This window comes from Phocoena phocoena, chromosome 2 (genome assembly GCF_963924675.1).
Source record: "Phocoena phocoena chromosome 2, mPhoPho1.1, whole genome shotgun sequence".
Lineage (NCBI taxonomy): Eukaryota > Metazoa > Chordata > Mammalia > Artiodactyla > Phocoenidae > Phocoena > Phocoena phocoena.
The window spans coordinates 89,016,015-89,033,972 of NC_089220.1; the positions used below are offsets into that span (position 1 = coordinate 89,016,015).

The 17,958-nt window shown below is 38.2% G+C and overlaps 1 pseudogene; it reads right to left on the minus strand.

Moving 5' to 3' along the window:
* Positions 1-15,713: 15,713 nt before the first annotated feature.
* On the minus strand, positions 15,714-17,214 carry LOC136118463 (elongation factor 1-alpha 1 pseudogene; annotated as a pseudogene).
* Positions 17,215-17,958: the final 744 nt, after the last annotated feature.

Genomic DNA, 17,958 nt, shown 5'->3' on the forward strand with positions numbered 1-17,958 from the left:
CCTTGGATTACACTTTAAACTGCTTTTATCAGATTTCAGAAGGATCCCAGGAAGTCTTCCTTGAATCACTTAATAAGAAAAATAAGAATTATAAACTAGGAGACCTGAGAGCTTTGGAAACTTCAAGGATATCTGTAGCTTCACCACAGTAGTTACAGCTGTCACTCCCAGTCTATTTCCATAAGAGTTAGTGGGAAGCATTTCCCATGAGATAGCCCAGAAGGCTTTTTTAATGGATTAAGGCAGCAGAGGAACTGAGAAAATGGTCTCCTACTGTGGTGGTAGACGTGGAGGGAAATAACCTAAACAATAGCACAAACAATAACTTTAAAAAGCAGAAGAAAAAATAGCTTCAGAAAAAGAAGAAAGGGGTCCAAAGTAAGCCAAGACGGGACTGCACAGACTTTAGGTTTGAGGAGAATTCTTACCCAGGGCCAATTTATGATTACTTAGCAGCTGGAAGAAACTTCAGACTGACAAAATTGTAATAGGACTGAATATTTCTCAGGCTAAACTTAATTCTAAAAGATAGGAGTAAAAAAATTGGTCAAGTGAAGAATATTATCATACTTTTAATGGAAAATTAAGATTATTTACTTTTTATTTATTTATTCTATAAATACTATTTGACAGCCTACTAAAAACTGTCTTGGCAAGATACTATAGGTAAATAAATGATTCAGATATGGCCTCTGCCCTTAAGGAATGTACTGTTTAAGGAAAGAAATACATAATAAGATGTTTATAAAGTAAGTACTATATCAGGTTATGCTAAGTTATGTAGTAGTAAAACAACAACCCTCAAACCTATGAGGCTGTGCACAACACATTTTTATTTGTTTCTCATGCATTGCCTGCTGTGGGGCGGAGTGCCTCTAGAAGGTAGGCATCCTCCACATGTTGGTTCACTGTTCTAGCTACTTTAATCTTATGACAATCCCACAACAACAGGTGATTTCAAGATCAATCATAACAGAGGAAGAGGGAGCTAGAGAGTACAGCATCAGAGTTAAATATCACACCAGGAAGTGATAATTGTCACTTCCACTCATTTCATTATTCAAATAAGTTGTATGGCCTTGCTTCATTTCCTGACAGGGATATACAAATGCCCCATGTGCCTGTACGTAGGGGAGAACCGGGTATTGGTGAAAAGTACTCACTCCTACAGTGTTTTATATGATAGAGGTTTAGTTAAAGGATTATGGTCACTAGTCAGTTAATAACAGAGGGTAAATTGGCCACTGTTTGCCTTTTCTTCTAGTTGTGGGAGTAGGTAAGACCTGAACAATATAGGAAAGGGAAAAGATAGGAAACCATTCAAACGAAAGTCTCCCTGTGCACTCTTATCTCTAATCTAACGATAACAAATATGAATTTTACACCCATTTGTGTAAAGTCTGTGTGAAATGCAAAATAAATAGAAGGTACAATTTTGGCTCTTAAAGATCTTAGAACATAATGGGGAGGTAAGGCAAACCTAAAGAAATGCAGTAAAAGCTGATCAATCTGATAACATATGAACTGGAAATCTTTCTTATTTCCCTACATATATAGGATGATGATAATGATAACCTTGAGACTCTGCAAAACCCTAAAGTGCTTTCAGAATCATTAAAGGAAGATTAAAATATTTTCAGTATAGTTTAGGTTTGAGGCTATTACTGAATTTTAATACCACACAATGGGCCATTCATGCAGTGTATATTACTTATCTCTATTAACTTGAACCTGTGATGAACTAGAGTAGCCCATTCTCTGATCATTTATAAACAAAATTAGAGAAACAGATAACATTTGCTTCTAGCAACATCTGCACAGAATTGCCTATGCATATTGAGCAATCATGGTGATTTATAATGGGAGTGAGATGGAAGTGGGTTAAGTAGGAGTTTATATAAAAAGGCTATCTGAAGAAGAGGAGTACGTTTTTACTGGAGACGTGGGAGATATTTTGGAGCACAATGAGCTAAAGGTGGGTAGAAGCATTTTAGAAAAAAATGAGATTTGGAAACAGATGTCACATTAATTTTGTTTGTGTGGCTAGAGAAGAGTATATAATGGAAAGTAGCAGGGGCAAGAAAGGTCTAATAATGGGTAGAATCTTCACGCTTATGACCAGGAGTTTTTATGTGGTCAAAGTGCAAATTAAAGTCCATTCACGTTCTCAGAAGGCAGGCTTGGAACTTCAGTTCCTGGATTTGTTTTAAGATAGGTTGGATAAGGAGAAGCTGCTAAAATGGTTGATGCTGGAATACAGGCATGGATTCCCAGGAACTGCCAGAATAGAAGGTGAATCCTAAAGACTACAGGGAAGAATCAGTATATTTGGTATTCCTTAGGTTTCTGTCTTAGGTACTCTTCTTCCACTATTTAGGAGATCATATCCATTAGAATGATGTCATTTACCATCAATAGGCTTATAACTCTTATCCAGAAACAGGAAAAGCATCATATAGTAGTAAAGTGTGTACTCAACAAATGTTAGCTATTAGTATATGTCTATCAAAATCTATTTATTTGAACCAAAATTTGTATATCCATCTGCAGTTTGGTTATCTCCACTTGAATACCTAAAAGAAAACTCAAGATCAACCGGTCTAAAAGTATCCTCTCCCCATCCTGACCCACTCTTGTGCTGTGTTCCCTTTTCATTCAGCCAACTGAATATATCTCCAACGTGTATATTATTGTATCTTCACATTGTTTACCTCATAGTACATGTCCAAATATATGAGTATGTGAATATTCCATATGAAAAAAGACTAGATAAGAGTAATGAAGAGGCTTAAGTTTTTAATGTGACTCCAAGTTTGTAAACTTAGGAAGAAATGAGACTGGGAATTGTAGGGGAAAGAGTATGGGCATGAGAATCAGGTTTCAATTGTTGACATTACTTGAAAGTTGCTTAACTTAGCAGATACCTTGTATTAACAAAGCACAAGTCATCAATAAGGCCTCAGAAAAGGCAATTTTTTCTACAAGCAGTCCTTCACGGCTTTCAGACATTTCCACACCTCACCAATTTTGTCCACCTCTCCCTCTAAAAGACAGCACATCATTGTGGCAAAGAAAGATGATAAAACTCTCTGCCATCATAGAAACCCAGGGTCTTCTTGGCTTAAAAATAAGAGGTGACATCCTCTAGAGAGGCTCCTGAAGGACACAAGTTGGCATAATTTTATAGAAGAAAAAAGGGCATGCTTTGATAGATGGATAATAAAAGCATGGGGGAAGAAGATATTTCAGATGAAAGAAATAACCGACAAAGAGGGTTAGTGAAGGGTCAAAACAATATATGAAGATATCAACATTTCTTGCACATTCAATAAAAGTGTCAACAAACAAAAGCCTGGCTGGCAATAATACAGCCAAAATGGGTAATTAAGTGAAGAAAGTAGTCTAACGGAGCTCAACATGGCTCTTAACACTTATTTACTGGTCTCAGAAAAATAAAATACTGAAAGACAAGAGTCTGAAGTGAATCAAACGTATCCAATTTACAATCAAATGAAAAAATAGTGGGCTCAGAGCCAAAAAATATTCCTCAATTAAGCTTCTTTCAATGGCTTTAATTTAACCAGCTGGATTTTTATTTAAAGCTGTAAAAAACTACTATTTTATTCAACCTTTTGAAAAGCAGGATTTTCCTTTTAAAGGGTAATCTATTTCTTTTTATAAAATGAAAGTCAGCAATAACTGGTTTTCTGCACACACGGAAACATAATAAAATTGACACAGAGAAATAGAAGGCACAGTCCCTATTCTCAGAGTGAAGACATTCTATGAAGAAGAAATACATGGCAAATGGGATATATAGCTCATGGGAATGCAGCTTACTGGACTTGCCTCAGTTTTCAATTCAGAGATGCTAGTCAACTTAGGTGTAAGGTGATAATTGAGGTTCTTTGTTTAATATAACATTATAATTTTGAGGATGACTCCTCAATAAACTGTAGTCCTCTTGTCATATACTAATATATGCAGTATAATTTAGTAAAATTTTCATTCCTAAATATATAAAAATTATTTAAAATTCTGGAACTTGAAAAGGTAAGCATTTATCATCTGGAAAATTCTCTTTCGTAAGAATAAAATTGGATGTTACTATATCAGGAAACATATTTCATCTTTCATCTTGCTTTTAAATTTTAAGATAAAATCACAGTATAAATATATATATATGATGTTCCTTTTTTTGGTGGGGCATGAGTTTGTTTTTTTTAACATCTGTATTGTAGTATAATTGCTTTACAATGGTGTGTTAGTTTCTGCTGTATAACAAAGTGAATCAGCTATACATATACATATATCCCCATATCTCCTCCCTCTTGCATTTGCCTCCCACCCTCCCTATCCCACCCCTCTAGGTGGTTACAAAGCACCAAGCTGATCTCCCCGTGCTATGCGGCTGCTTCCCATGTCAGAACATTCAACATGAAGGGATAGTTTAATAGGTTAAAGTTCTGATTTTTTAAATGTTGAGTAATAATGTAATGTTTTATCTCTATACATGCATATGAAGTTGAAAAACTGTGCACTTGACAGATAATTCAATCCAATCAGCAAATATTTGAATCCCTACCACTGGCAAGTTTGAATGCTGTAAATGTCATAGAGTGGAGTGATGTACAGTCTCTTCTGTCACTCACTCAGTGGATGGCCACTGCGATGGCCCTAGAAGGAAAGAAGACAATATAAACTTATAGATAACTAATACAAAGCAGAGTCAACTGCAAAGCAAAGCAGGGGGTGGGGGGAAGTACATTTAATTGGAGAAAATCAGCAATGGCTCCACAGAGAAGACCGCATTTTATAAGAGCCTTGAAAGATAGGTAGAATCAACCTATAAAGAGATAAGGTAGTAGGGCATTTTAGGGACTGTAAAAGGACAAGAAGGAGGTAAAGAATCAGATGGATTTGGGTGAAATGCTGAGTAATACAATTCTAAACAAAGGATATTAAATAGAGAAACTGGTAGATAAACTTGGGTTAGCTTGAAGGCACAAGAACAGGGAGTACCAATGTCCAAAGGCAGAAGATAGATGTCCAGCTCAAGAAGAGAGGGAATTCGCCCTTCCTTCACCTTTTGGTTCCATTAGAACCCCCAATGTATTGGATCATGTCCACCCACATGGGTGAGGGTGGATCTCTTCACTCAGTCTACTGAATTAAATGCTAATCTCTTCCAGAAACACCCCACAGATATACCCAGAAAGTGTTTTACCAGCTGTTGGGGTATCCCTTAGGCCAATAAAGTTGACACAGAAAATTAACCATCACAGTGGCCTTTTGTGTCTGCCTTCTTTCACTTAACATACTGTTGTCAAGGTTTACCAGTACTTCATTTCTTTTCGTGATCAAATAATATTTCACTGACTGGATACACCACATTTTGCTTATCCATTCATCAGCTGATGGACATTGGGTTGCTTTCACTTTTTGCCTATTATGAATAATGCTGTTGAGAATATTCATGAACACATTTTTTTTTGGCCATATGTTTTATTCCTCTTGGGTGTAGAACTAGGAGTGGAATTGTTGGGTCGTGTTAACTCTTTAATATTTTGAGGAACTTTCCACCGTTTTCCAAAGTGGCTGTACTATTATAAAATCCCACCAACAATGTACGATATTTGAGGGTTTGATTTTCTTCATATCTGTACCGAAACTTGTAACTGTTGGTTGCTTTTTATTTTAGCCATGATAGTGTGTTAGAGTGGTACATTGTAGTTTTGATTTGCATTTCTCTCGTGACTAATGATGCCGAGTATCTTCATGTGCTTATTTTTGCCATTGGTATATTCTTTCAATAAATGTCTTCAAATTACTTGCTTATTTTAAAAGTTGGGTTATTTGTCTTATTTTTGAATTGTATGAGTTCTTTATAGGTTCTGGATATAAGTCCCTTATCAGATATATAATTTGCAAATATTTTCCCCAATTCTGTGGATTATATTTTCACTTTCTCTATAGTGTCCTTTGAAACACAAGTTTTACATTTTGATGAAGTCCAATTTATCCACTTCTAAAAAATCATTTGTGCACTTGGTATCATATCTAAGAAGCCATTACCTAACTGAAGGTAACAAAGATTTACTCTTATATTTTCTTTTGAGAGTTTTATAGTTTTAGCTTTTATGTTTAGACCTATGATCCATTTTCACTTAATTTTTGTATGTGGGATGAGGTAGGGGTCCAGCTTCACACTTTTACATGTTGACATCTAGTTTTCCCAGCACCGTTTGTTGAATAGATTATTCTTTTCCCATTGAATTGTCTTGGCCCCACAGACACAAATGTGTTTTAATGGTCACCATACAGGTTTGAGCACATACTTACCCTTTACTAAATTCTTCCAAAAAGCTTTAAATATACTATTTAATTTCTAGGTGAATGTTTATGGGAACATGGATGGATTAATTTCTTGTTTGTAAGTTTGGTGGTCTTAGAAATTGACATAAAAATTTGGCCTTGTTTCCAAATTAGGAAAGAGAACCCCATTCAAATCTAGAAGGCAAATCTCTATTTCAGAGTCTGCTTCTTGGAGAATTATTTAAGACATCTCCAATAAGGGGACAGGGTCTCTCAGTAGAGAGGCTTATGCATGGTAAAACATAATTAGGAGCCCATGATCTCCATAGACAGACTGACTCAAAAAACAGAGAAGAGGAAGGCTCCAACTATACCTGCCAGTTTCTCCTTCCAAAGTCACTAGTGAGGGTAGAGTGAATGAGGGGATGTAGGAAGACCAGGATTGCACTGCTAACACATTACATTGTCATAGTCATCCATATGAAAAGAAACAGAAGAGGTGGAAAATAAGCATTTCCCCCCAAAATTTGTACCACATACCTCCGGTAAGGTGCCAGGCTCTGGTGTAGGTCTTCAGTTCTTTCCTACTCACCTTCCTACCCCACCTTCCCAAGGTATTCTGTGAGGAGAATCTGATACTTAACTTGTTTACTTATAGCTTTAAGATGAGGGCTTACCACATAAATAGTATAATTGCTTCTTTACTTTGAGGTCTTCTATATGAATAGTTGGTCATCACAGGTGATGAATGTTTCATTTCCTTTCACCCAAAGACCAACTGACTTATGAACCAGCTCAAAGCAAAGGATAGACTTGTTGAGAAACTTTTTTCTTTTCTTTTTTAACCACTGTGGACAAAATGGCCATTATTGCTGGATTTTTTGTCTAAATACACTCTAAATTTTGGATGAAAATTGATGGCAACCCTATTTTGGGCCAAGAACTCATTTCTGGGTCCTACAAAGTGACATTTTGTCTCTACTTTATACGGAGCCAAAGGAAAATTGTTCATTAACATTTACAAGCTGTTTCTTTATATCTGTGGTCTGATGAAAATGAGCTGGGAGGCAGAAAGTGCAAATTGAATTTCCATTTCTATCACTGGCTCCATGTGTGACCTTGGACAGAACTCTTAATTTCCCTGAATCTATTTTCTCCGTCTGTAAAATGGGGACAACAACAATAGTGGATATTTGCTTCATGGCTTAGTTTCCTATACATAATTCTTAAAAAGTCTCATTAAAGAGGATACATTTAAATAGTTCATATGAATAAAAGTTGGAAAATACAAAGTTTCATATAAATGTGAGTTCCAAAGGCGTGATTCACTTTAAGGAACACACACATTTCTGAAAATCTGGCATAAGGTACAACACATTATATTCTTTTCCACTTTCAAAATGATGGTGTATCCACATTAAGAACTGTTGACTTTAGCATGTAAGAGTAATCATTAAACTATGTTTTTAGTCATGTGTTTTTTTCATAAAGCAGATATATCCTTTTTTCCCCAAATTTTGGTACAACCAGTTTCCTAGTAATTTCTAGCTAGGTTACAGCAGACTTTTGTCATATGTGGTTTTGTGTTTCAGAGTTTAGCATAATACCCAAGCCTACGTAATAATAAGTTAGTTATTATACAGTTCTACAGTATAAAACAAACACATTAAGGGGCTGTTTTTAAAACTCTAAATACTTTGTAATACAAAAAAAAATTCATTTCACGTTTTCTTTAAATAGGGAGCTCATAATTTCAACTACTTAAAAAATTTCAAGTTTGCACAACTTATAAGGAACACATCTATCTCAAGAACAGGCAAATTCTGCTCTCACATCAGGAAAATGAAAACAGTATTTCAGATTACTGTTGGGTCTTTGGGAGCAGAAGGGTCTCTTTAGATGCAGCATGTGGCTTTACTTCTCCCGCATAAACTTTCATTATAAAAATGTCCAGTAAAAGAAAAGCTCTTGTCTATTTCCTAGATCATACTGTATCATTCACCTGTTGAATCCAAAGAGGTTTATTTTAGCTTCACTTTCATTTTGCGATATTCAGGGATTGAGTATATGATCTAGTTCTATTGTTCCGCATATTACTTCAGTTGTCTTAGTAGGTAATGTTTAGGTTAACCGTGGTTTTGTTGAAATAATGGCTACTTCAAGCGCCTTCATTCCTCTCACAGAGTGGCTCACAGAATAGATGAAAGTCAAGGGGAGGCTAAGTTGCCCATTCAGTAGCTGTTATCAAAAATAAAGACTGGTTCATGGGTGCTCTTCCCAGATAATTTTATTTTTCTGTTTTGGGAGGTGACCTGGGAATTTGGACTGAAAAGGAAAACAAACAAACACAACTTTCCAGGTGATTCTAACATCCAGCCATGCATGAGAATTCTGTCTGAATTCTGTCTTACAGTTTTTTGAAGCGCTCCATGAATTCACAGTAAATGTTACTTATGTGATTGTCACCCTGAAGTTCCAGCACCAACATTTTGAATCTCCAGTCCAGACTTTTTTTGGCCCTTTCCTACTCATTGTATTTGAATGAAGCTGGTGCTTGGCCTCTTGACTTTCATATGTACTATAAACACCATGTTTATTTCCCGTATGTGTGTCTTAACCTGGAATAATTTGAGAATTAGGCCTGTATCCAAGTTCTTAGGCCATTTATTAATTTATTCTTTCAAAATGTATATAAACATTTTGAATATATAAGATGTACCAAACAGGTACATTTTATTACAGACATTTGAGCACAAAGGATGGGGACCCCCAACTACAATAAATCTCTCTGAAGAAGAAAGCATTAAATGGAGACATAAAAGCAGGTGAGGTGGAAAGGGCAAAAAGAAAACAAAAAATGCAGGATATAAAAAAGGTGAAGTTTTATTGACTATCCCCTTAACCTGTCACATGCTTTTGCACTTTAGGTAGTGCAAATTTAGTAGTTAGTATTGTTTCTTTTTTTTTTAATTAAAGACTATTACCCTGATTACTGGAGATTAATTCAAATTCCTAATTCAAAGCTCTTAGGAAATACTAATATCAAGCAGAAATTTGAAAGGCAATCCTTGAAAACCCTACCAGATTGAATAGCTCTGACTCTGTTTTGCTCTGCTGCAGCCTGTGTATAATAATAATATAGGACATTAACTGAAGATTATTTTCAATCTGGAACATCCTGTTATGTCTTCAAAATGGCATGCTCATATAATAATCTTATTCTATAATGTTGTTTCTGCCATAATAGGCCACTCTTCCTATTAACCATGTCACAGACTATAATATCAATGGCAGTGATTGAGATCCAAGTGAAATGTGAATTGGGTGACCTCTGAATTGGAACTGGATCCTTGTTAGGTGAAATTAGCTAATACATTGACAAAGCTACCCACAATCCAGACTTCTTGGTAGCTTTTTCAACATCAGCCTGAGAGCTGAAGGTGCTCTGGTCAGCAGGTGGATCTGAGGAAGGTCTTAGATTCTTGCTTTACTAGCTGTGCCCTTGCTGAATTGAATGGCATTTCTGTTATTCCATAGATAATGAGGCGAGATGTGCTTATTATAGCAATGTATTAAAAATAAAAAAGCCACATTTTAGCAAACTAAAATTATAATTAAAAGAAAAAAGAAGGAAAGCTTCTGCATAAATAGTACCCACATTTCAAGGGGCCAATCCTTAGAGGACAGAGACATCAGGATTCAAATTTGTTGAGTAATTTTCCTAGGCCACACGGCACCAAACATATCATCTGAGACAGATTTTCCTTTGATTTCCACTTAGGTTTAATGGTTGAATAATCATGGCTCATAAGTTTATCTTTAATAACAGTCACAGCAGACAGTTTATTAGCAGATTCTGCAGGCTGCGGGGTTGTCATTTGCTGTTATAGTGATTGTCTGTTTTAAATATCACAGCTGCTGGTGTTTTTATTTATTTATTCATGATTTGATTCCTGCCTCTCCCACATCTCTGATGCTCAAAAGCAAGCTATTTTCCCTTTCTCTTTGAATTGTGAAAGGCTGCTGTGACAGCCCCTAGCCCAGGCCGTGGAGTGTCACACAGGGTCCTATGGTGCTGAACAAAAAGCCACGTCTTCCTGAATCTGGCAGAGCTCTTTATGAGATCCCAGCCTTCTTGTGGGGGGCTTTCTCTGTCAGTGAGTGGCGGGCATGAACGGAATCCTATCAGGGGCTCTGGGCCAGTGAAGACCCTTCTTCATGTGTTTCTTGGCCAGGAGAGTGGAACCACTGGGAGAAATGCAAATGCCCCGGCCTCCACTTCCCTGTGCAAAATGAGATACCACTGTGAATAAACACAGGAAACACTGTCAGCTGCAGTTTCTAAGTTCAGCTGAAGAGAACGCTTGGTCATAATACATAGCATCTTTCATTGAGTTGTGAGGGGACAGGCTTGCATTGAACAGATGACATTATTTCATTCGTCTTCAGAAAAGCCCTGTGAGGCAAAGTGCATACAGAGTGATAGAATTTTGTAAAGAGAAAGATTGGGGCCTCACATTCTCAGCATGACCTGGAATTAAGCATGGAATTAAACGGGCTGCTGCTGGGTAGCTGATTTAGGGAGCTGAACATGCCTCAAATACCAATATCTTTCCTCTCTACCCTGAGGAAATATGCCATGCTCCCTATACCACCTGCATAAATAGAACAATGTCCCCACCTTATGGATAGGAGGTGGGCAAACTCTGATATTCTACAACTTAATGTGTATCCCCTGGACAGAGGGCAAATGAAACGTACATAACTAATTTCAGTTAATTTCCTATAAGCAGGCTTGGATCCCTGGGGGGCCAGTGAAAGCAGAGAGAAGAAAGACCTAAGAAAGGAACAGTGAGGAAGGAAAACAGGAGACACATCCCACACACGTATTGATCTTTGGAGGGACATGTTCTGCCCCCGCCCACACACACTCTAGAAGGTTATCTACCAGTTTCTTGCCTAGTTCAGCAAAAAGGAGCCTCAGATCTCTGTGCCCCTTGCTGCTTTGGGAAAGGGGAAGGTGCAATCTGCAAAGAGACAATCATCCTCCCCTTTACTGCCAGCGGCAGATTTTTTTTTTTTTTCCTCTTTTTGGCTTCTCTGCCTTTCAGTAAGTGCTTTTGTAAAGTAACAGTAAAAGCTAAGTGCAATAATATTTCCGAAGTTAATGGTGGGTGCTGAGGATTATGGAGCACTTTAATTTTTACTGTTGCTTTGCTAATATCTTTATCAAAACAATGAGCACCAGGAAGTGGTATCGATTGGTAAGCAGAGCCAGAACTAGGACTCAGTACTGTGAGCCTTTCTACCTGCCTGGCTTCAGATGCACTCCCCAATGTCAGGCTGAAATCAGAAAATGATGTTCCTTTTAACAGGTGAGGTGCCCCTCGTAATGCCTGGGAAAAAGCAGTTGCAGTGTCAGCAACATCATTCCTCAAATTTGGACAGCTTAGTGGTTCTCAAACTCTGTCCCTAAAAAACCCTGGGAGCCTGCAAGCTGGGTGCCAGTGTTCTAAGGCTGAAGTCCAACAATTAGTCATTCTTGACAAGATAGAAATGTAAGAGACATAACATTAATGTAGCAGATATGGTCTTTGTTTTATTTTAAGTTTCTTTGCCCATAAATGTTTATAAAGCCTTTGGCATTTGATGACGTTTACTAAGGAATGTTGGCCAATCTTTAATTATTTAAATTATTTGTTGACTCTACGATAAACTGTTGATTCTACTTTAAGATATTCAGCATTCAACTCGTTTTCATCATGGACACACTGCTTTGGTCTGAACCACCAAAGATTATGGCAATCACCTCCTAACAGATCTTTTTGCTTCTGCCTTTGCTACTACACAGTCTATTCTCCACACAGGAGCCAGAGTGAGCCTTTGAAAATGTAGGTCCAATGATGACACTTGCTCAGAACTCGACAATCATTCCCCATCTCATTGCAGAGGAAAGCACAAGTCTTTATAACATGCTACAAGGCCTTACATGGCCTGGCCATCCTGACTTTGCCTGCCCCTCTCCCTTTCCTTCAACCTGCTCCAGGCACTTTGGCCTCCCGGCTGCTCTCTGAACATGCCAGGTAAACTCACACCTTAGAGCCAGTGCCCTATTTTTCTGCCTGAAATGCTTTGCCCCTAAGATATCTGCTTGCCTGAAATCATTATTTCTTTCAAGCTTTCGCTCAAATGCCACCTTCTCAATGCAACCACCCTGCTTAATAGTGCAACTTGTTTACCCTTCCAACTCCCATTCCCTCTTAACCTGTTCTACCTTTCTTCCATTACACCTATTGCCTTCCAGCATTTTAACCCATTAGAATTAGAATGTCAATAACATGAGAACAGAAATCTTGGACTTTTTCTGTATTTCACATCTTCTAGTAAATGTTCCAGAAATATTTGTTGAATAAATAACTTCTATTATGTGCTAAACTCTAATATTCAGAGGATACAAGCATTAACAAGTTATACATGCTTACTTACATTTCAGTGAAAACATAATTTACAAGTAGATGCAGGAAATAGAACAGTGCAAAGTAACATATGAATAATAATGGAAGAAATCATCAAGAAACACTGAGCTGAGTTTAAAAGTTTTGTGTGTGTTACGTGAACTTACAGTTGTAATCTTATTCTACACTACATTGTAGTTTTCTACTATTAAAACAGTTCCTCTGGGCTTCCCTGGTGGCACAGTGGTTGAGAGTCCGCCTGCCGATGCAGGGGACACGGGTTCGTGCCCTGGTCCGGGAAGATCCCACATGCCGCGGAGCAGCTAGACCCGTGAGCCATGGCTGCTGAGCCTGCACGTCCGGAGCCTGTGCTCCGCAGTGGGAGAGGCCACAGCAATGAGAGGCCTGCGTACCGCAAAAAAAAAAAAAAAAAAAAAGAAAAAAAACGGTTCCCCTGATGAAATTCAACACATCAATATTCACTGTGATCTCCAAGGAACACTGACTTTCAGATGCTCCACACCTGAGGAAATTTAAGCACTGCTATTTGATTGTGTGGTGATTTTAAAAGGCATTCACATATATTTTTCTTATCTAATCCTCAAAACAACCTTCAAAATGCAGGTCTTATGTGTTATCTTCTTTAATGTGTTCTCCCTGTTTTGACTTTCAAGCTTTAAGCAATGAAATTTTAGGTAATTTTCTAAATTAACATGCCTACAGGTTCTATGAGATTCATATGTGTGGACGTGAGTGTGATGGCTGCTACCTGTGTTCATTTTTTTTTTCTTTTTTTCAACTTCAGTCCACCATTATAGGTCCTTCTCTCAAAGTAAGAATAAATTCTACAATAATTGCTGGGAATGGGAAAAGTACATCTTAACAGAAACTTCCTGGAGTCAGCTGGGACCCAGGCTTTGGATTCTCTTCTCTTTCAGTTCCAAGGACATTTATCCCGTAATGATTGTGTAAAAGGCATGGTTTAAGTAGTTATAGAAAATAAAGGATCAATAAAACAGTATCCTTGTTTCAAGAGCTTGTACTCAAGGAGGGGTGTCAATGGTGTCAGCAGTGGTGAAAAACACTGTTTTTGCAAGGTGTGTGTATAATTTTTAAATCAACTTTTCATTTTAGGGTAGATTTAGATTTGCATAAAAGTTATGAAAGATGGTATAGAGACTTCTGATATATTCCACACCTAGTTCTCCCTATTATTAGCGTCTTACTTTATTATGGTAAATATTATAGCTAATGAACCAATATTGATACATTAATTATATTTTTAACTAAAATCTATACTATATTCAAATTTCCTTTTTTTTTTAACAATATCCTTTCTCTGTTCCAGGATCCCATCCAGGATACCATGTTGCATTTAGCCATCATGTGTCCTCAGGCTCCTCTTATCTTGTTATGACAGTTTCTGAGGCTTTACTTGTTTTCAATGATTTTAACAGTTTTGAGGAGTACTAGTCAGGTATTTTGAAGAATGTCCCTCAACTGGGATTTGTATGATGTGTTCCTCACGATTAATGCCTGAGGCTATTGGTTTTGGGAAGAAGACAAAGAGTGAAGTGCCACTTTCATCACATTATATAAAGAGTAGATGCTATCTACATGACTTATCCCTGTTGATGTTTATCTTGATCACCTGACTGAGGCAGTGTTTTTCAGGTTTCTTCACTGTAATCCCTGTGATTTTTATGTACCCTTTACCTTGACCAAATCAGGATTATGTAGAAGCTTCCTTGGACTTGCTAAGTTTAGCCTCTCCAAACCCTGAATCAGCTCACTTTCCTCACATTTCCAAGATTTCCTATGTATCTTTTTGTCTTTTTGCATGCCAGATATTTGTCTGATGTCATCCATGAAGAAACTGCAATTTTAAGAGTAGAGGGTGTTTTGTTTTGTTTATTGCTTTTTTTTTTTTTCCGGTACGCGGGCCTCTCACCGCTGTGGCCTCTCCCGTTGCGGAGCCGGACGCGCAGGCTCAGCGGCCACGGCCCACGGGCCCAGCCGCTCCGCGGCACGGGGGATCCTCCCGGACCGGGGCATAAACCCACGCCCCCTGCACCGGCGGGCGGACTCTCAACCACTGCGCCACCAGGGAAGCCCTGTTTATTGCTTTTAACTAGTGACTCGGCTTATCTATGAAATCAAATACTTTATTTTGAAAGCAATCAGGCTAAGAAATCCAAAAATAAGACTAATGATTAATTTCACAGATTCACAAAATTCTAAAAAGTAGCTTAATTTCAAGTTAGAGATGTAAGGCACATGCATTGTTTAAAAAGTTGGATAACAGAGAATTCAGTCTTTTTTTTTTTTTTTTGGCTGTACGCGGGCCTCTCACTGTTGTGGCCTCTCCCGTTGCGGAGCACAGGCTCCGGATGCGCAGGCTCAGCGGCCATGGCTCATGGGCCCAGCCGCTCCGCGGCATGTGGGATCCTCCCGGACCGGGGCACGAACCCGTGTCCCCTGCATCGGCAGGTGGACTCTCAACCACTGTGCCACCAGGGAAGCCCTTCAGTCATTTTTCTACATTTCTAAATGTATATCTATTTATCCATGTATCTACATATCTTCATTTTCTTTTGATTTTGGGAGATGATCTTATAGGTATAGTTTTGTATTTTGTTTTTTACCCTGAATTTTCTCATTAAACTTTGTTTTAAAGGGTCTCAAAATTCAAGATTTTTGGTCAAGTTTTTTCCATTAAAAAGTACGGATTTTAAAAACTAACAACTTAAAATTGCCACAGAAAAAAGCCAAATGATCCACAAAACATCCTCTTTTCCCTCTGAAGGTTTTGAATTGCATTGTTATCATTAACCAAATTTTGCTATTCAGTGGCCAGTTGAGAGAAACAGTTCTGAGACCTTCTACCACGAGTCTGATTAAGACTAGGATGGCAGGTATTAGGGATAATATTATTGTAGCCTACTAAGTTTTATGAGCAGACTTAGTGAACTTACCCGCTCCAGCATCTTTCTTGTCCACTGATTCGATGACACGCAAGGCAATGGTGTATCTCACGTCACAAACAGCCAAATGACCCAATAGAGGATAGCCAGAGTTCAACACATGGGCTTCCAAGAAGCACATCAACCATGTCAGCAACCAGATTTCAAGAGTTCGAGGCCATCTTTTAGCTTCTTGCCGGAGTAGTGATCAATCTTCCCCTTCAGCTCAGCAAATCTGCAGGCAATGTGAGCTGCCTGGTAATTCAGCACAGGTTCATAGCCAGCACTGATTTGGCCTGGGTGGTTTAGGGTAATCACCTGAGCACTGAAGCCAGCTGCTTCCAATAGTGGGTCATTTTTTTCTATCACCAGCCACAATGCCAGGATGAATATTTTTGACAGGCAAATTCTTGACACGCCTACACTGTCCCCCAGAAGAGCTTCACTCAGAGCTTCATGGTGCATTTCAACAGACTTTACTTCAGTTGTAATGTTGACTAGAGCAAAGGTGGCCACCATGCCAGGTTTAAGAATACCAGTTTCCGCCTGCCGCAACGAAGATCTGGCACAACCTAATTAATTAATATTAATTTAAAAAAGAGACTCTTTCCAATATGGTAACAATTCACAAGTACTGGGGTTTAGAACTTAAACATATCTTTAAAAAGAAAAAGAGACCACCAGTCTCCACTAAACCCACAGGGACAGTACCAGTACCACCAATTTTGTAGATGTCCTGGAAGAACAAACCTAAAGGCCTGCCAATTAGAAGAATTGGTGCACAGGCCACAATCTGGAGATTTGAGCACTGTGGTTCCACTGGCACTGCCATCTTTATGGGTGACTTTTGTTCCCTTGAACCAAGGCATATTTGTACCTGGCTCCAGCATGTTTTCTCCATTCCAACCAGAAAACAGCACAAAAGCTACTGTGTCTGGATTATAGCCAATTTTCTTAATGTAGGTGTTGACTTCCTTAACGATTTCCTCATTATCCCTCTGGCTGAGGAGTAGCTCAGTAGAATCCATTTTATTAACGCCAATTAGTTGTTTCACAACCAGTATGTAAGCCAGAAGGGCATGTTCATGGGTCTGCCCATTCTTGGAGATACCTGCTTCCAATTCACCAATACTAGCAGCAATGATCAGTATAGGAGAGTTAGTATGAGATGTGCCTATAATCATGTTTTTGTTAAAGTCCCTGAGTCCTAGGGCATCAATGACTGTCATGTACTACTGGTCTCATATTTTCACATGGAATTATCAATGGTGATAGCAAGCTCATTAAGCATTCCGTTTACCCAAGACCCAGGCATACTTGAAGGAGGTCTCTCCCATCTCAGCAGCCTCCTTTTCAAACTTTTCATTGGTTCTTTTGTCAATCCTACCACATTTGTAGGTCACATGGATAGTAGTGGTGGACTTGCCTGAATCTATGTGTGCAATGATGTTGATGTTAATATGAGTCTTTTCTTTCCCCATCTTGGCTTAGATTTAGTGGTGGTTTCCATGGCACCTGTGTTCTGGAAGCAAACATGTTGCAAAAAAGCTGTACTAAAATTATATATGGAGGATTTCCCTCAATTAAGTTTAAAAAAAATGGCCAACTCCAGCATAAGCATTTAATCATATGTTTAGTGTTTGGAATTTTAGTTAGGAAATTTATAATTATTTCCTCTCTCATCAATTCCGTGATGAATATATTTGATGTATCTTTTGAATAATCTTTGAATGCATTTTTTATTATTTCCTTATTATAGTATCTATGTCACTAGAATTCACATTCCTGGAGGTGAGCTGGATTGTAAATTCAAAGATTACCATCTTCCTTTTGTTGACCTAGAAATAGGACCATTGCTGTAAGACAAGGAAAAACACCTCACTTATTTGGGGGTGTTAGGAATAGCAATTCAGAAGACACAGATTTGGGTGGAAACCCAAATGTGCTTCAAGAAGAGTTAAAAACCAAAGAGTTTTAACAGGAAAAAGGAGGAAGCTTACATAAATTGTTTTGCAAGAATTATGATTGATGTTGGCAGACTGGAGACATTCTTATCTGTACATGGTTGGTTGCTAAGGCTGTCACTCTGAGAGAGTTCGATGTGCAAACATTCTTTAAAGATGTTGTGGCCCAGTTCAAATTCATGTTCCATCTGGGTGGAGATGTGCATAGGCCCTGCTTTCCCAGTGGCCTCCTGGCTTCATTTTACTGTTCTGTTGGCATTA